This window comes from Quercus robur, chromosome 10 (genome assembly GCF_932294415.1).
Source record: "Quercus robur chromosome 10, dhQueRobu3.1, whole genome shotgun sequence".
NCBI lineage: Eukaryota > Viridiplantae > Streptophyta > Magnoliopsida > Fagales > Fagaceae > Quercus > Quercus robur.
The window spans coordinates 30569145-30590104 of NC_065543.1; the positions used below are offsets into that span (position 1 = coordinate 30569145).

General features: G+C 31.8%; 1 long non-coding RNA gene across 1 annotated transcript; it reads right to left on the bottom strand.

The window, feature by feature from the left end:
- Positions 1–16398: 16398 nt before the first annotated feature.
- Positions 16399–20340, bottom strand: LOC126702902 (uncharacterized). The gene is made up of 2 exons (XR_007647879.1): positions 16952–20340; positions 16399–16796 (listed from the first exon to the last, which is right to left on the bottom strand). It is a non-coding gene; the product is annotated as an uncharacterized LOC126702902 (long non-coding RNA).
- Between the last annotated feature and the right edge of the window lie 620 nt (positions 20341–20960).

Consider the following 20960-nt stretch of genomic DNA (forward strand, 5'->3'; position numbering starts at 1 on the left):
GATTTTATTCATTCTCTCTAAATAGGTTGTCATTGATTTGTTTTTGTAATTGGGAAAAAAAAAGAAAAAAAAAAGCTTGTTTGAAAATACGAGTCAATCCGACTCAACCCACAACCCAATTGACCTGTTTAAAAATTACCCGTTTTGACCCGCGACCCGATTGACCCGACCTAACTTGTCCGTTTTGCCACGTCTACGTTTGGGTTGGCTTATTGTGTTCAGCCAACACGAGCATGGGTCAAATTTGAAACGTTCTAATTCGGTGGTGTGGCCATGCTGTATATAAAGTGATTTGTTTATGAAAAGTTTGAGAAAACACTTGTTTATATTTGTTTGTTTAGTAAACAATGTTGGGAAATTTAGATCCTGGTTGATAGAAATAACAAGTTTCAAAACCCAAGTTATTAATTAGATTTATTATGAATAAACCTTGTTAAAACAAATAAACATCAATATCATGTCAATATCATACATAGCGGAATAGTAAATAAAACAAGATATGATGACCTAAGAAAACCAATGAAACAAACTAGTTTTATAGTAAAAAAACCTAGGGGGAAACCTTCCCGAAAAGCAATTCACTATAGTAAAGAGAAGTTTCAGATGTAGTACAAAACCTTTGTCCCTAGATTCTACAATCCCCGTAGATGAACTTACCGCAAAATCCTTCTACCGCTTCAGAACCTCTGAACTCTTCAATATATGAACACCACCATTTTGCACGGATCCCAGTACGTGACTAACTCCAACAACTTGAAAGTGTTGTTAGCTGCAAAGTTCTTTATTTCATCAATAATGAAGATCAAGAAGTACTTGGTTACAAAACTCTAAGATGCAAAAGACGCAGTAACTTCTTACTGAGAGAATAAGGCACTAGGTCATTTTCTGCATGTGTTCTTCTTGTGTTCTACATATATAACGTTCTTTAAAATAAGCCTTATATATGTCTAGGATTGTGAGAAAAGAAACCCTACACATACATGTCAGTTAGGGCCAAAAATCAGATCTAGAAATTCTGATTTTGTAGATTACGATAGATTCAGCTTCTGTCGAGCTTCGTTCTTAAATCTCGATAGATACTGTTTCCGTCAAGGTATCTGTTGAGTTTTAATGAACAAATTTTCTTCACTTGTTTCTTAGTCCAATCTTCATGGCTTTAACACTTGACTTGAACTCTTGTTTCTTGAAGTACTAAACCCATTTTAGATCTACCTAATTACAAGTAAAGTGCATTTTGTCAAAAGATTAGCCAATAACATAAAATATGTCCTTAACAAACAAGTCAAGTTTAAACTCAACTTTAGCCTCCATCATTAAACAGGCCAAGTTCAAATATAATAATGTGTTTGTAAACAAGCTTGTGAATATAAAGACTCGAATTAACCATATATAATACTATATAGGGTAAATTGCAAATTACACCCCTAAAGTTTGGGGTTGATCGGATTTTACACCCAAAGTTTCTGAAACTTGATTTTATACCTTGAAATTTGGTTCCGTTAACAATTTACCCCCCACGATTAGTTTCTGCTGTTATGTGACATGTCATCTTGCTGATGTATTTTATTTTTGCCAAATCAACCCTAAAACTACGTCATTTCAGTGATGACTAAGTGAAGAGTTGGCATACATCAAAACTATATCATTTCAAGATTAAACTTAAAGCACATTACTCTAGCTTAAATAGCACCATTCTGAACAAATTCTAAAATCTAAAACAGGACCCACGGAACCCCACGAACCCAAACCCATCAGTTCTTGTGAACCCAGGCAGCGGTAGCAAGACTCAAATTTCAATATGTAGAGTGCAAGAAAGAAGAATGCTTTTTTACTTTGGCAAATAGAATGTGTTTTATGTTGGAGATTGCGAACATCTTGTCAAAACTAAAACATAGCTTAAATCCAAATGCCAAAAGAAGATACCCAGCAAATGTATGCTTCAAAGTTCCAAGATATTGGCCAAACATGAGTTCCGAGGTTAACATGATGGTTGACTAAGTACATGCCCAGAGAAGTATAGATAGATGGAACCTATACCAAGCATCCCCAGCAAATATAAAAGTCAGTTGCCAGAGCCATATGTACAATGAACAATATTGAGATTAAGCATGGATAACACTAGGCGTAGGGTGAAGAAACAATGATAAATGAGACAGACTACTATCAAAACATGGTGTTTCTACCGTTGCCTAGACGCTTGGAGCCTTCACTGTCGCTGTCGAGGCTACTTGGAGCCGACACCGATGGGTTTGGGTTTGTGGGGTTTGAATTAGACAGATTTGTTTGTGGGGTTCTGTGGGTTCTATTTTAGATTTTAGAATTTGTTTTGAACAGTGCCGTTTAAGCTAGAGTAAGGATTTTTTTTTTTCAAAATAACATCATTTTTCAAACAATTTTGTTAGTTAGCATGTTTTCAAAACTATTTAGGAAACTAATGTCTCAAGTGCAAAATACTCAATTTTGGAGTGCTAAAATTGAGTCCATTGAACTTGGTTTCATTTAAATTGAAATCAAGCCTTACAGACTCGATTTCTTAGCCATGCTCTCTATCAACACTCTATCAACAAACCCAACGAAACAAGAAACGTGTTCCCTCAACAAACCCAATGAAACATCAACAAAGATCCAGAATCAAGAAACCCACCCAAAGATCTAGAGAGAAACATCAACAAACCCCATCGCCGTCGCTGGAGCCTTCGCTATCGCCGCTGGGTTCAATCGTCACCACCTCTGTCTTCGTGGAAGGTTTTTTTCTTCGTGGAGGTTTGGGTTTCTGTCTTCGTGATTTATGGGGGTTTATTTGGGTTTTTGGTTGTGATGATTTCTGGGTTTCTAGTTATGAGTGAGAGAGATGGAGTGTAACAAAAAGGCACGGATGAGATTTCAATTTCACTAAACTCGAGTTCTACAAACTCAATTTTTATGCCACAATCCTGAAATCATGTTCACTAAACTCAATTTAGCACTCCTAAAATCGACTCCCTTACACTTGAGATGTTAGTTTCCTAAATAGTTTTGAAAATGTGCTAACTAACAAAATAGTTTGAAAATTAATGTTATTTTGAAAGAAAAAAATCCCTAGAGCAATGTGTTTTAAGTTTAGGCTTGAAAGGATGTAGTTTTGATGTGTACTAGCTCTTCACTTGGTCATCACTAAAACTACGTAGTTTTGGGACTGATTTGGCAAAAATAAAATACATCAGTATGATGATGTGTCACTTAATAGCAGAAACTAACTGTGGGGGGTGAATTGCTAACGGAACCAAACTTTAGGATGTAAAATCAAGCTTTTGAAACTTTAGGGTGTAAAATTCAATCAACCCCAAACTTCAAAGATGTAATTTGTAATTTACCCTATTATATATTTATATGTATACTTGTTTAAAAATGTAATTTTATAGACTTAAAATTAGGTTATATAAGTTTGTAAATTGGTTCATGTGATATAAAATTATTATTTTTAGTTTATTAATAATATAAACAATCCATTTGTACTAAAAATTTATAAATTTGTGAACGGATAAAACATTTTAGTCTTGATTTTATTATATACTAGTCGCTAAACCCATGCAATGCACGGAAAAAACTATAGAATGAATTTAGAAGAGAATATCATTATATTTAAGTTGAAATAGTTAGCATAATAATAACTAAAAAAAGAAGAAGAATATTTAGCATAAATGTATGAAATGCTTGTAAAATACGAGATGACATTGATAATATAATGTAAGATGCCATTTGAAAATTATTGATATAACTATCCAATGGACATTGCATTCATTCTAAAATAAGTTATAGTCATAAATAACATTTTTTTTTTAGAAACAAATCTTAATAACATTGTATAACCAAAAAAAAAAAAAATGACATAATAAAATGACTTACAAATTAAAACATATATTCATAGATAATTGCATTTTTTATAGTATATTTTCTTTATAATTTATAATTGTGAGACAATAAATATAATAAGTAGGCTTAAAAAGAAAACATAATACATAAACCTTTGAATTATTATTTTTAATTTTTTGTGAGTAATGATTTATTAGCAAAATCTAGCAAAAATTTATATTTTCCTTAGCATTAATCTTTGTTCTTTATTGTTTGTTCCATAGCAATTTTTTTTTTGGAAACAAATTCATACCAATTATTTTAATAAGGCTAATGGCAAATAGTTAGAAACCAACGGAAAATATATGTGAAAGATGAAATAATAATAATATTCATACTAAATGTAACACATTTAGTATTTAATGATTTATTAGTAGATTGTAACACTTTTGCAAAAATCTACCCCTCCCCACGTGACTATCTCCTCCCACTGTAACTCTTTTTTCATCTCTTTCTTCTTCTCTTTTCTCCTTTTTCTTTTCTTCACTGTCAAATCCTTTGTTTTCCTTCTCTTATAGTTATAGTACTGGTCTTTTTTTGTTTTCCTTTCTTAATTATTGTCATTCCCTTTTCTTCTTTGACATTCTCCATCAATTTTTTTTTTGGTTCTCTCTCACAGTGCCCTCTGTAACTCTTTGTCATCTCTTTCATCTTCTCTTTATTTTTATTTTCTTTTGCCCACAATAAGATCTACTGCCTTTCTTCTCTTCTTCTTCTATTAAGTGCTTTCAAAGTTGAAAAAGAGAAACAGGTTTGGTGGAGTTGGGACCGGAAAAGTTGAAAAGAGAAAACTTCAATTGAGAGAGAGATTTGAGGCCTGATGCTGAGGGAGAAACAATTAAGAAGATGAAAAGAAGCGTACCTTAAAGCAGTGATTGGGTTTTTTGGATCATTAGAGATAGAGACCGTAGTGGGAGAGAAGGAGGTTTCTTGTCACGACCCAAACTTGTATTTCAAAATTTAGAGCATGACCGACATGTTAATATCAAGTTTACCTCAATACTAACACAAACCAGCTAAAGTTGAAGGTGCTTATCAAAAAGGGTTTCTTGTATTCCTTTTTATTTCCTTGCATAACAGCCATAATATCCAAAATTGATAAAAACTTTGAAACTTCATTTCATTTCAAACTTTGCAAGATTACAACTTGGCTATAACTTAAGATATTCTTGTAAATATTACATAACTAAAAGTTTAGCAAAACTCTTATTTACAAGCCTAATCCCAAAAACATACAACTAGGGTTCAAAACAAACTAAGGTTCCGAAAAACATCTGTGCTTAAAAGGATCAAGTACATCATGATTCCTTCTATACAACAAAAGAGCTAAACTACTATACAACAAAAATACAATACATTCTAACAAACGAGAATCACGGATTTCTTACCACCTCTAATACTCTTGCTGCTTTCAGGAAAGAACATATGCACTAAAATATAATAGGGTGAGTTGCAAAGCCCAGTAAGGTTTTAAGCTCTATGAGCATTTAATAAAAATTCATGTAAATCAAATATTTTATGGATACACCCACTTTAATAAATAATCTTCATATTATCAGGGATGAAACCATGTTGAGGTTGAGGGGGGTTGTGGCCCCCCCCCCCCCCCCCCAAAATTTTTTAAAATATTAAATAGTAGGTATATATTTAAGATTTTTGAAAATAAGTCCAAGAAAAATTATATTTGCCCCCCTCAAGAAAATTATATTTGCCCCCCTCGACTTCGAATTCTAGGTCCGTCCCTACATATTATTCTTAAAACAACTTATGAATTTTTAGATGAAAATATATCATTTTCCTTTCATATAATAATAAAAGGACATACTAAGGAACTTAAAATAATTCAGTAACCCTATCTTTAAATAAACCATAAAATACATTATCATAAACTTTCCATCAGACTTATAACACATTTAACATACCTTTCTTATCATCATACTTTTCTTATAAATTCCAAATAGCTTGCTAGCTCATTCATGATACATATTAGTCAGTTCAATTGTAAGTTTATCACAACTTTGGGAGGCTTCCAATACATTTATTCAAGCATCCAACATTCCCCACAATGCTAGGAAATCCCAAGATCATATCAGAGAGTATGACACCTCTTTTGGTGTGATCATATCATCAACCATGTGGGTCGGTTGGCATCCTCCACAAGTTGGCCGCCCCAAGCGAGGGTGGGTATAGCAAAGTTCTCACCACTTATAATGGCCAATCAAAATCTCCATGGAAATGCCAGTATTATAACCTTTACTGGCTGAGTTCAAATCATAACAATGGAATAACTCGAAAGATATATTTTTCTGATAACTATGCTTTTACATAAATGTTTCATAACAGTAGCATATCCACTTCATTCTTAAATATTATGTTTGTGGTACAAATAACAGCATCAATATGCTAAAATTACTATATATATATATATAAGATTCAATAAGTCATGAACATATATCTTTACTTAAATCTTGCTTATATGTAATATCTCTAAATACCATATCAATTTCAGAGTCAAATCATAAAACCATGATTTATTAAAAATCATACAAGACGACATGCTCAAATCTATCATGACAGAATTTCATGCAACTTAGAAATTAAACCATTATTTTTATATTGATCCAATTGCTGTGAGACCACTTCTATTACAACCATGTGTGTCTTAGAATTCATAAGAACTACTCCTAGCATCCTAATTCACAGAAATTGATTTGATCTATATTTTTCATGTTGTAAACACCAAATCTGTCACAGTGACAACTTTCACATATTTTCTTACAAAATCATCAACTAATTGCAATTGGCCTTCATTTCATGTGAGCATTTTTATACCTATACTATACATGTTAGAATACAATAATTGGCATCCAATTGACCATAGTATCTTCAATCTTTCAAATTGCTAACACAAAACCACAAATTTCAGTTTCTAACAATCAGATTAAAGAACATAGAAGGGAAACTAAAGAAAACAATTACACCATCAAAATACCCAAAATAAGATAAGGTTTTATTTGCTTACCCACAAACTTTGAAGCTGAAACTTTAGTGTTAAGCTTTTAATTTCTTCTTAGAGAGAGATACATATGGTTTTGGTGAGACAAAAGGCACATGAGAGAAGGGGTTGTTGATGTGTGAGAGAGAGGTACAAATATAAAATCTTGGTGAGAGAAAGGAGGTTGTTGGTGTGTGAGATGGTGATGCCGTTTAAGAACAAAGGAAGATGAACAAAGAAACAAAAAGAATGAATTCGGTGCAAAAACAAAGAAAAGATTTCTAAGAAAATTTTGGGTGGGGCACGTGTATTGCTAAGGGAAAAAGGGTTGATGACTCACCCTTTTAACTTTTCAAAATTTACTTACCACCTCGCCATAAGCTTATATTCTAGAAAGGCCCAATCAATAAAATAACTATGCACATATATCATATATCTTTATAAAACTTCTTTCTACATCATTAAAAACAGAGCCTAATCTTTTGTAACATCAAAATATCAAATTTTTATGCACTTATAGTAATTAAGATAATAACAAGCATATAAATTCATAAATTAATTATGTAATTAAGCTAGGATGTTACATTTCTTACACTGGTTTACAGTTCACTATAGTCAGGTTTTTGTTTTTTGTTTTGGAGGAAGGAGAAGGGAAATGGTGGAGGAAGGAGAAAGGATTTGCATTTTGTTTGACAAAGGTGGAGATCGGGGATTTGGGGAGTTGGTTTGGCCTTTGGCCATGGGTCTTTGTTTTGGAGGAAGGAGAAGGGGTCTGTGTTTATGTATCGGTTTTACAAATATAAAATCAAAATTTTGTGTTGGGTTTTACTAATATAAAATTAGATTTATTTTATTTTATTTAAAGAATGTTGATGTTTAAAAATGTGGGAGCTTTAAAAAAAAGTAAAGATAAGGAGAAGTTAACAAAAAGTCAAAATGTGCATATTGGCCAAAAAGGTGCCTATTGAATGAAAATGTGTCTTTTAATCGAATTGTGACTATTAAAAAATGAAAAGTCACAACTATTCGGTGTTTTTAAATGTATATGTGGCATTAATTTATGTAGCCACGTGGTGCAAAGAGGAATGGTCAACAAAAAGTCAAACGTTTCGGCTATTAGTTATTATATAGATAGGAAAAGAATAATTTTTTTTTTGAGAAAATAGGAAAATAATAAGTTAATCAAATAGCTTGTGAACAAGCTCAAGCTTGCTTTACAAGAAATTAACCAAGCTTGAACGTGTAATCTTGTTTGGTGATAAGCTCAATCTTGGCTCGTGTTTGAAATAAAATTAAATGAATTAGCTTGAACTTTAAATACTCAGTTTGTTTACAATCGTTTAAGAAGGTCAGATTCGGAGGATGCCACATAGTAAGTCTCTTTCAACTTGGTTTGTAGATAAACTTTGCCCCTTTCTAGGTGCATTTTTCTCTCATTATCTTGTCAAAATACTTATAAAAAAAGAAAGTTGAACCCTTTCTTTTTGACGAAAAGGGTTCTTATAAAGAAATAATCAGAACTTCCCTTCATGAATGTGTATATAGGGAAAAGAGGAGTTTTATTTTTGGTCAAAAGAGAGTACTCTTGAAGGGAAATTATAGAATACTATGAGAATGCAATAAATACATATTTCCTCATCTAACATAATAGTAGATTACGCTAATTAAATTTATAGTGGAATTTACTATTCATGTAACATGAGATGTTACGTATTTATTATAATTCTGGAATATTTTATAATTTTCTACTTTTAAATGATCAGAGAGAGAGAGAGAGAGAGAGAGAGAGAGAGAGAGAGAGAGAGCTTTACGTGTTGTGTAAAGTAATAAAAAAAGTGGTGTGAGTGAGAGACGAGTGAATTAATGTGACTTGCCCTATCAAATCAATCTTGTCACCCAAAACTTCTTGAAGAAGTTAGAGGAAAATGCAATTTTCCTTGATTTGCATGCTCACTCATTTTGGACTCGCACTTCAATGCGACTAGTCAACGACCATTCTACCTTCTATTTGAGAGTTTTTTTGTGTCATTCAAAATATAACGTCAATTAATATTTAATAATTCTAACTTTGGTAGCTTTGGTTGGATATCAAAATGCCAAAAAAACTAGTATTTGTTTTGATTTTTTGATGATTTCACAATATCTTGCTCATCCTAGATTTGATTGTGGCCTATGAGCAGTTAATTGAAAGTGATTTAATCCTTATCTTAACGATGGTCAATTGATTCTAATTAGGTGGTTAGATTTGTGGCTAACTTAAAGTCTGGCCTGATTAATTATGGTTTAAACTATTAGAAGTTGGCTCGAGATAAGGCTATGTTTCTCAATATTTTGTGGAAATTACACTTTACTACCCTAAACTATACCCCATATTATACTTTGCACCTCAACGTTAATTAAGTTTGGTGTTAACTTAGATGGAAATTCAAAGTTTAAGGTGCAAAGTGTAATGAAGAATATAGTTTAGGGTAGTAAAGTATAATTTCTCATTTATTATTAAGGAATTGAGAAGATGGACAATTAGGTATTTTCACATAGTGTCATACTTTTCCATCCAAGTGAACACTAACTTAACATTATGGAGTAAAGTGTAATAAGGGTCATAATTTAGAGTGCAAAACATGCATTCGAAAAGTTTATATTGCAAAGTGTAATGTGGAGTATAATTTAGGGTGATAAAGTGTAATTTTCCCAAATATTTTTGACCATTTGGTTAGGTTAAATCAGCTCCATTATCAATGTTTCTCTAGTAGGTTTTCAAAATTTTAATCCATGTTATATGGGGTCAAGGGAGAGGCTTTTTTGAGATCAAGTACAAACAAAATACGGTATTAATAGTAGTGAAATAATGATATTGACTTTTTAAATAAAGTAAAAGTTAAGTTAGAAAATTTATTTCTACACTTTTCAAAGAGGACTATATTTTGGAGCATTCCAAAAAATTAATACAGCTCCAACAATTTGAGATTGGGTTAATATAGATAACTATCACAAGAAGGCATTGATAAGGGACCTCAAACATCATTAAAAGTAAAATGCAAGGAAGTTGAACTAATAATGTTCGTTACAGGCAAAGAAAAACAACACGATTTCCTTAATTCGCTACTACACTTTCTTAAAAAAAAGAGCTTTTTCAATAGTATAGGGGCTAAGACAATGAATTTTTTTTTTTAATAGTTTAGAGATGAAAAAAAAAAGTTTTTATTTTTTATTTTTTATTTTATTTTTTATTTTTTTTAAGTTTAAGGAAATAAAGTGCAATATTTTCAATGGTGTAGGGACCAAAAAAAAAAAAAAAAAGGGTTTTTGTTAGGTTTTAGTTGGCCAATTTTGTGGACACCTAAAAATCCCCAGGTTTTGGGATTTAAGGTGATTGCACATTGGGTCATTGGTGATGTGACTCTTGTGTGCTTGTGACTCTAGGGTGGGTGTGTGTATGTGAGTTCCTTTTTCTTATTTTTATTTTAGGCCACTAACCATTGGTTTTGTGTTAGGTGTAATTGGTCACCTAGGGGTCTAATTCATTTTAGGTTGCCTAATTAACTAAACCAAATTTTAAGGGTTCATTAATTAAGGCAAACCAAAAAGTCTCAAACCAAAAATCTTGGATTCGGAAGTTTGGTTACGTGTGGGGAAGGTATTGACACCCCACAACGCCTATCCGAAGATAGTACTTTATTTTAATTTATTTCAAACGTTATTTTTTTAGTGAAAAAATTAGATACTTGGCATTTTTATATTTGAAAAAGTTTTGCAAACAAAATATATAAGAGAGAGAGAGAGAGAGAGAGAGAGAGAGAGACATGTGAGTAAATATTTACCATATAGCTAGCATGTGAATATTAATTTCAAAGAATATTTACAAGTAAGTCATGTGAGGTATTTACATAGATAGCATGTGAGGGAGCTTTCAAGCATGTGTGTAGATTATTTCATAGGTAAGTAGCATGTGAATACTAAACTACTATATAAACAAACTACAAAAAAATAAGATAGTTAGAAGAGTAGCACCTTGTTGTCATCAACAATTTTCTCATTTATTATCATGCAAAAACAAATGACAAATAAAATACATTAGTGCAAAAGAAATAGGAGGGGCAATATAAGCTTGATTGGTGTTCAATGGTTCAAGAAAATGAACCATGGACACAAATCTTTAACAAAACTAATTTAAGGAAAAGTCTGAAATTAAAATGTATGAACAAGATTTACAACATTAACTTTTTCTATTATCTTTTGAAAGGAAGATTAAATTTTTTTTTTATTTTTTTTATTTTTAGAAAACTGTTTTTGGAACAAGCAAAGTTACAATGGCAAAACAAGTTTTATTTTTTAGATAAAAGGTCTTTGAAAAGGTACCGTGATTTTTATGCAAAGACAAAGTTTTTTTTTTTTTTTTTTTTTTTTTTTTTTTTTTTTTTTTTTTTTTTTTTTTAAAGGGCTTTACTTGTTCAAAAGGTTTCTTTTTATAGGAAGAAATGCCAACATGGTAAAACATCTTTGACAAAATTTTTATTTGAAAACAATTTTTTTGGATTTGGAAAGTAAAATCAAGATTTTTTTTTTAAAGCAATTTCTAATGTGGTAAAAACATTATTTTTGAAACAATTTTATTTATTTGAAAGCATTTTTTTTCGGATTTTAGAAAAGAAAATGATAAAGCAGTTTTCAATATGGTAAAAACATTTTTCCAATGTGGTAAAAGTATTATTTTGAAGAAAAAAAAATTTTTTACCCACCATTTTTGGATTTTGAAAAAAAAAAAGTTTTGTTTTGAAAGCTTTTTAGGGAAAAAAGAAAAGAAAAAGAAAAGGTCATTTTTGTTTGGAAAAAGCCATTTTTTGAAAGAAAGCTTTAAAAGAAAACTCTTTTTTTGTTTTTTTTTTTTTTTTAGAAATAACATTTTTCATAGAAAAAGGGGGAAGAAGGAATTTTATTTTGAAAAGCATTTCCTTAGAAAAGTATGCAAAGGATTTGTTTTTACCCAAGCAACTTTATTTTATGGCAACTTTAAAGAAGAGAAAAGTAAATGAGCAAAAAAGTGCAGAAAAATAAATTACAAAGAAAGTAAAGTGCTGAAATTTAAATGACATGAAAGTAGAGAGCTAAATTTAAATTGCAGAAATTTAAATGATATTAAAGGAATGTGCTGAAATTTAAATGACATTAAAAAAAAGTGCAGAAATATTATAAGAGTTTATTGGAAAAAGTTTTTTTATGTCTCTCTTAAATAGATTTTAATCTCTTTCAAGTCTTATGGGTTCTTCATCATAAAGAAATAAGAGTTCTAAACCATCAACCATTCTTATGAGATTTACCCATATTGTGTTTTATTTGAGGTTTAAAAACCATTTAAGAGAGAGGGGATAGAAAATCTTTTTGTGTACACACACGCGCGTGCATATATATAGGTGCAATAAAATAAAAGGGAGGGGGATGAAGTAAGAAATTAAAGGGATGACATAAAAGTAAAAGGGGGAAGGGGGTTGCTTGAAAATAAAATGGATGACATAAATGTAAAGCAAGAAAAATAAATCCCTAAATGCCTAGATGGAATGGGATTTCTTCCCCCTAAGGGTACTTCCCATATAGAGTCTAGGAAATGGCCCAATACCCATCTAGGGAGACAAACACAATATCACAAACAAGCAAAGAATAATATGGACATAAAGATAAGAGAGATATTTACACAACAACATGGGAACTTAAAGCAAATATGAACAATAGACAAGATAGAGAAAAAGATTTTATATATGGAAAGATGATGTTACATGAGAGAAAGAAAGAAAGGGGATGGGTGTAGTTATGGAAAAACTACCCCATCCCTATAAGCTTACCCACAAAATTACCAAAAAAAAAAATGGAAGAGGCTTTTCGTGGTGGGTTTCCTAGAGAGAGAGAGAGAGAGAGAGGAGAAAGAAACTTTTTTCAGAATTTCTAAGGCTTTTTTCTATAATTTTCTCACTTTTTTCTATTTTTCTCCCTATTTTTCTTCACAAAACTTTATATTTTTTCACAAAAATAAGGAGGTATTTATAGGAGATAAGGCAAAATGGGGGGCTAGCTAGGTGTAACATGTTACACCTGGGCTAGCCACCCAAGGCAAGGGGTAGCTAGCTCAGGTGTAACATGTTACACCTAGCTAGCCTCCCATTTTTGCCACCTCATCGGCTTATTTAGTATTTCTTTAATTTCTGGTATGATCTTCGCATAGCTATTTGGAGGCCTTTTCAAGCTCTGTTTTCTTCAAACTTTATATACCTGGAAAGCTTTGAATGTCTAGCTTTCAATGGTCCCAGTATTGTAAGATATTGTGCTCAAAAGGAAGGTGACGCAGTGCGCTAAAAATTCTGTGATGTTTTTCTTTAAAAAATTTGCATCTTCCAATCCGGGGCAAATATCATCGAGCCCTTTTAATGAAAAGTATCCAAGACATTCTTCAAGATGGTTAAGTTGGATCACTCCAGTTCCTACCCAATCGGTTCATTTTATTGCACGAAGTCATCCCAAAAACTGCCTGTTTTGTTTTTAAAAAGTGAGATTTTTATTAAGGTTTTTGGTATTTTGGTAATATCTAGTTTGTTTAACTTCGATTTTGACCCGTAAACTATCGTTTCGAAGGAAAAAAAATGCCCTACGAGAGCCAAAATTCAACACGATTTGATGGTTGGATTAAAAAGTCAACTTTTTGACCATACCTGGTTAGGGTTTTGGCCTTAGTTGCTATAAAAATTGTTGTGACCCTTTGATCCACTATTCAATCATGTTGTATTTATTTTTACCCTTTTACCCTCTTAGGCTTTGAAATTTGTATTTTTGCACAATTTTTTTTTAATTTTTAATTTTTGACAATTGCTTTGGCGCGTGAATCAGGGCCAAATAAAATACGGTATTGACAAATTTCATGACAATGTAATAGAAAAATGTCTTTGTAATGTTTTATATAGTTTAAAGACCATTTGCGCAAAAGCAGCTCAAGAGAAGAAAAAATGTATTGATTTCTTCAATTAATTGAAATCACACTTTTGGTTGTCTTTTAATCACAACTCGATTGACTGAAAATCAGAAAGTCAAAATTATAATGTGTTTTAATTGAATTCAGGTATCGTGGGTTTTGTGCCCTACTCATGTCACATATAAAAGGTACACATTAAGAGACTTCAACAGAGAATGAGAAGCAATTGTTGAGAACCATACAGAGAAAAAAAGCCTATTATTCTTTACAACCCATGAGTTTCGATTGAAATATATACACAAAAAAAGTTGTTGTAATCAATTGATCAAGCTTGAAATCACAAATCTCAATGCATCACTTAGGTAAAGCAAAGCTTCAAAGAGTTTTTGGAGTCAATCAAGAATTCTGGTCGTGAACAATGATGTGTCATTTGTGAAAGCATTCATATATCAAAAAGTTGACAAGTTTTGGAGTTGTAGAGGATATTTGGAGTAAGTTCATATCTACTGATTAAAGTCTAGGTATAAAAGTTTATGTTCGAATGTAAAACTTTTCTTAGAGTTTGTTTGGATACCACTTATTTTACTGAAAACTGAAAACACTATAGCAAAATAATTTTTAAATGTGTGAATAGTGCCGTTGGACCAATTTTTAATGAAAAAGTTGCTGAAAAAAAAAAGTTTGTGAGTTCCGTGAACAGTGTACGGGATCCACTAGTGTGACACCAAAGCCACAAAACGCTAAAAAAAAAAAAAAAAAAAAAAAAAAGGAAACGCATAGACGCAGACGTGTTTCTTTTCATCCGTATCCAAACCCAGCTTTAGTATGTGTTTGGATTCAGATGTTTTTGCCTAGTTTCCTTTTTTTTTTTTTTTTGAAACCAGGGCCTCTGTTCATAGGACATGAACAGTGCATTTAGGCAAATGAACAGTAACTCGTGCATGAATAGTAAATTTTTTATTATTTATTTTTTATTGTTTTCAGTTTTCAGCACAATAAGCGATATCCAAAAGAACCCTTAGTGTACGTTTCACATTGGCTTAAAAAGCCAGCTTTTTTTATTATTCAGTTTATTTTTGTTACTATTCATAGGTCCCACTGTACTTTTTGTTACTATTCATGGGTCCCACTGTATTATTCAACTATCTTTTAGTTTTATCTATAGTACTTTCAGTAAAAAGTTTTCAGTTTTAGTTAAATAAGTAGTTCCCAAACAGACACTTAGGTTCCATTTGGAATTCGCTTATTTTGCTGAAACTGAAAATTTATTGTTGAAAGTACTGTAGATGAAAATAAAATTTAGTTGAAATAGTACAGTGAGACCCATAAATAGTATCAAAAAATACAATGAGACCCATGAATAGTAGCACAAATAAGCTGAATAGTAAAATAAGTTGATAAAAATCAGCTTATTTTTAGTACTATTCATAGGCCCCACTGCACTTTTTGGTATTATTCATGGGTTCTACAGTACTATTTCAGCTAACTTTTACTATTATCTATAGTACTTTCAGTAAAAAGTTTTCAGTTTCAGTAAAATAAACGGATCCCAAATAGACCCTAAGTATCCGTTTGAGAACAGTTTATTTAGGTTGTGTTTACCATAAGCTTAAAAAGCCAATTTTTTTACTATTCAACTTATTTTTGCTATTATTCATGGGTCTCATTGCACTTTTTGGTACTATTCATGAGTCCTGCTGTACTATTTCAGCTAATTTTTACTTTTATCTACAGTATTTCTAGCAAAAAATTTTCAATTTCAGCAAAATAAGCAGATCCCAAATGGACTTTTAGCTGAAATTGAAATTTTTTTACTAAAAGTAATGTAGATAAAGGTAAAAGTTAACCGAAATAGTATAGTGGAATCCATAAATAGTACTAAAAAGTGAAGTGGGACCTATGAATAATAGTAAAAATAAGCTGAAATTTTCAGCTTGTCCCAAACGGACACTTAGGGTCTATTTGGATACCACTTTTTGTTGAAAACTAAAAACACTGTAATAAAATAATTTTTAATTGTATAAATAGTGCTGTGGGACCCAATTTTAAAATTATTTTTGCTGAAAAAAGTGCTAGTGGGTCCCGTGAACAGTGCACGTGACCCACACAAAACTATCGGGATAGCACAAACACAAACGTTGAGGACAAAACGCTGTATCCAAACATGCACTTAATACAGTGGATTTCTTTGTTGGAGTAGGTTACCTTTTGGTTTTTCATTTAGAAACATTTTCTGTTTGTTTTCCAGTTAATTACCATATGACTATTGCTTTACAATTTGGTGACTACTAATTATTCTATTTTAATTGATAAAACTTGATAAGACAATTGACATAATTGTATATTAATCAAATAGTTTGTCGCATATTTGTTTTGGGGTCAAAACGGCCTTTTCAATTTTTAAAGTTTTGGGATGAAAATCTAAATTCATGCAAATTTGAGAGACAAACATAATATTTTAGCCAATGTTGTTAAAGATTAGAAACTAAACAGAGTATTCAAATTAAGCAAAGAAAATCAAAGAAAATACAAGAGACTTCAAGAACTAGAGAGAGAATTTTCTGAGTAAGAGAGAAAATTCTTATTGCTCAAGTACTGTGATTACAAGAAGTGAATGAATTACAATGCACTACTTTACATTTATATTATGGATTACTACTCTACCATATTTGAGCGGGAAGATCACTAACTGCCTCTAACTACTTATAACAGATTTTCCTATTTACACGCTTCCAATAACAATTAGCCATCTGTCCACTAATAACTCAACCAACTCTCTCATATGCATTTCACATGCTGCACTTAACCTTTTAATACTACAAGTAGCTTTCTCAGCAAAACACCAATACTACTGTCGTTTAGACTCATTGTCTTCTTTTGTACTTTAGTCTTCTTTACACGTGCCTTGCTATCTTTCTTCACCACTACTTCACTTTTACTCTTTTGATCATGCTTCTTAACAAATGTTCATTTTATTTATAGATACAAGAGAAGATTTAGATAAATATACAATAGCAACAATTAAAAAGTGCAAAAGAGTCGAATACAAATTTAAATACAAAAATAACACTTTGCTAGAGAGAGAGAGAGAGAGAGAGAGTTGCACGTACCAGAAATTTTTGGGATGCAAATGGAAGAGAAATGAGGCATTGGTGTCCATGCGAAGCTTGTCAAGCAAACAGTAACTGCTTTTACCTCAATTTCGTTGCCTTTTCAACCTTGAGCTTTGCTTTAGAACTTTTATATCATTTACTCATTTTCGTGGATTTGGATTCTCCAATTTTGAACTCACAATTGAAGCTATTATTGAACAGTCTTGCAAAAAACATCCTAATTCTTTGAAGCTTTTATGGAACTACAAAAGACACCAAAAATTACGTCTTTGACTAAACCTAGGTTGAATCCAAACAACATCCTAATTCCTAGATTGAATATACCATTGTTCTTTGGAGTCCACGAGTTGCGGTTCCAAACCAAACGTAGTCATCTCTCTGACTAAACAATAATAAAATTTTATTGATCTTAGAAAAATGAAAACTAAGTATAAAAATACGGGTTTCAACCCCTATCTCAAGGTCAATGGAGATGTGTCCCATACTGACTGTGTGACTGTAACTTCCGGGTTCATCACCTATTCGTGCCACTGGCATTTCTCACAACTACCAGCTTAGCAATTGATGACTAATTTATAAAAGCTCGTGACTTATATGGGATAGTCTTAAAACGACCCACTTTGAGGGCTAACAATTTGTCAAAGTCATCCTAGTAGCAACCGTGAGAAACGACACGTAGTTACAGAAACAAGCAAAGAGCTAGACTGCAAGTATATTTGATAAGAGGTTTACGAATTAATTATATGGTATAATGAAATTAAAGATGTAGAGGACAAAGTAACAAACACATAATAGAAAAGCAACCAGATCCATAATTTGAGTGCCTACGTACATTTTTTGCTTGTGCCTCTAGAAGAGAGTGAACATATAGAAGCTAGCAGAAAAAAAAAAGTGCAATAAATGGTTTAACTACATATACTTATCAGTGTCTTAATATTACACCTAATAGCTTAAATAAGATATCTACTATCAAACTAATGTATTTTGGGATCATTTCAGAACAAGTAATTTTTTTTTTTTTTCTGATAATTCAATAGTTGGTGAGAGGGAATTTAAATCAAAATGTTTTCATTAAAAACACAAGAAACTCTTGTCGAACAAGTGTGTAGTTATAATTATTAGTGATTCAGCTCAAGGTCGAACAGACAACGAGACAAAGATAGAGTGCAAGAGACTGTTCACTTGACAAGGGTGGCATGGAAACCACTCGCCGAATGAAAAACCAGTACACCTTGGAGCAATTATTCAGCTGCATATCAAAAGCAGACTGACAGAGAGATTTCTTCATAGCTATTGAAAAGAAAAGGTGATTATCAGTGAGGGTAGTAACGTGTTAAGTTCAAGGAGGCCATGTCTTTGTTAAGCTACCACAAGCTCGATCTTATAACTCGTGTATCACAGAAGTAGCTTTGACTTACAGATAGATATGCAAGAGAGAGAGAGAGTGAGGGGTGTGAAAATGAAGTATGAGAGGGTAGATGGGATTCCACACGTTGAAGAGTAAATGCAATGAAAGTCTGGTTTAGGTTAGGAGATCCCTCGTAACAAGAGGGGACCTCTATATATCCTACCTACCCTCCAGACCCCATTTGGATCTTATCTAGCCCAATGACAACCGTCTTTCCCATATCTGATTAATTGTAAACATGGAACAGGCTAGACAGTTGAAGATCCTATTGGAACATCTAGAAGTCCTACTATTCTTTCCAAAATTAATAGTATCCCATGCACCGATGACCACTTGGTTTGAACATATAGAGAACAAAATTTAAGACTACATGAAAATAATACATAATTGTACTCTATATAAATCAATTGGATAGATTACAAATTAGGGTCCCTGAAATCCCGTAAAGACAAAGTATAACTGCTTGCTAAATTAGACTGACCAAACTGTTGAAGATCAAACAAATTAATATGATACAAAATGCACCACCAATCCAACCTATTAAGGAAGATCATACCGCACTAAGAGTATATATCTTCAACAATTCACCCAAATTTTTACATTGTTTAGGGAGTAATTTAACAATTGTCTTTGTCTTTTCTGTACTTAGTTTTTTAAATACATTTTTTAATATACACGATCATTTTTTTTTATTCATTTAAATATTATTTTTTTTACTTTTTTATTATTATTATTTTTCCCAAAATTTGATACATTTTACCGACCAACAAATGCCCAAAACTCTTCTGCATTTTCATCAAGCAACAACACTCAAATCTCTTTTGCCCATACTTTTACCAACCGAAAAGATTTAAATTTCTATTACTTAGATCCATTTCGTCTTTTGCTTAAATTTATATTGTTGCAATTAAAAAAAAAAAAAAAACGCTTTATGATGAAGAGGGAGTGAGATGAGTTAAAAACATCCAAAACTCAATGAGAGATGAGTTAAAACATCCAAAGCTCTATGAGAGAGAGAGAGAGAGAGAGAGAGAGAGTTGGATGGTTTAATATTTTATTCTATTTAATTTGTTTTGCTCATCTACAATACTCTTTAGACAAAGAGAGTGACTATAGATGAGCAAAAGAAATTTCCTATTTTGCAGATACTGCTAGACCTGACTTTTAAGGCTTCATTCTCTACTTTGCATATAATTTTTGTTTTAGATTTTCTATTGGATCGAGATGCTCTAAGGAAAGTGCACCAACCAAATCAACCATCTTAAAGTGAGCAAAATCAAGTGCAAAAGATTCTAAATAAAAAATTAAAAAATCTAGTGTAAAGGAAGGTAATAGCTAAAACCATAAATTCGATTGAATAATTGTCGGGATCATGTTCCCAAACTTTGTTTATGTAAACCAAACTCTGTGAAAGGTAATGGCATCGTCACTTTGGATTATAGTGGGGCGATTTTTGGTGGATTCTCACTCTTACTGAATTTGACAATATCCCTACAAGCATTGACGGTGAGATCTGGGTTGGCAAGCTCACTGTGTTTCGATGGTTTTCTGAAGAAGGTCCCCATTTGGTTGCTATTACAAGCAAACACGATCCAAATTTTTGGATATTACTATCCATAAATCAGTTGAACCCTGCTTGGCTATGAACTCAATCCATCCTTTTCTAGACTCTATAACATCCTTACTCCAATTAAGTACATGCCAATTTCATATTTGGTTTGCACCAAAACTATCTCCAAAGTAGGCCCAATCCTCTTTGATGGAACCTATATTGGCTTCTTTTGGGTTGCACCAAGCCACCTCCCATATTGAGTTGACTAGCACTCCGACAAGGTTTGTCATGTCATCAATTCATTTTTTGGCTGAGTCTCAAAATTTTGGTTGATTCGAGCCTCTTTTCAGTGCAGGCCTCTTTCAACTTAGTTCAGCCTGATATATTTCCTTATAATGTGTATCATGCATTAAAGTTCAATATTGATTCATCATGCGAGCCTTTGGCATATATGAATTGGGCCTACTTGTCCAAATAATAATATTTTATCTATATATATATATATATATATAACCGAAACCTTTGGAGTTCTCACAACTTTCCATGTCACCACTATTTTTTTGTCAATAAAATTGTTGATTCATCATGCATAGTGTAATTTCTATAAAAAATTTTGAACTTTTTTTTTTTCTCAATTGACCCTCGACAGCTCCTCATCAATCAAATTTTGTGTGTTTGTTCTTGAAAAAAAATTTTGTTCGATTGATCAACCTTAAATTGTCTTTCAATCGATCAAATAATTTCAGTGAAAATTTCCTTGAGTCTCTTTTTTTTTTTTTTTTTTCCTAGGAAAATATGGATTTCAATATCAAAGGAAAAATCTTTGAGCAAAGATGCAAACTTAATTTATATACATAAGTGATGAACAAAGCATAAGATATAATTAAAAGGAAATCTTTAGAAATAAAAATGCAAACTTTTTTTTTTTGAAATGCAAACTTTTTATGTTAAAATGTCATATTCATCATTCTATAACCAAATCTTGAAACTTTATAACCAACATGACCTTTTTAAATAGAAAAACTCTAATTTTAATAAAGATTAAA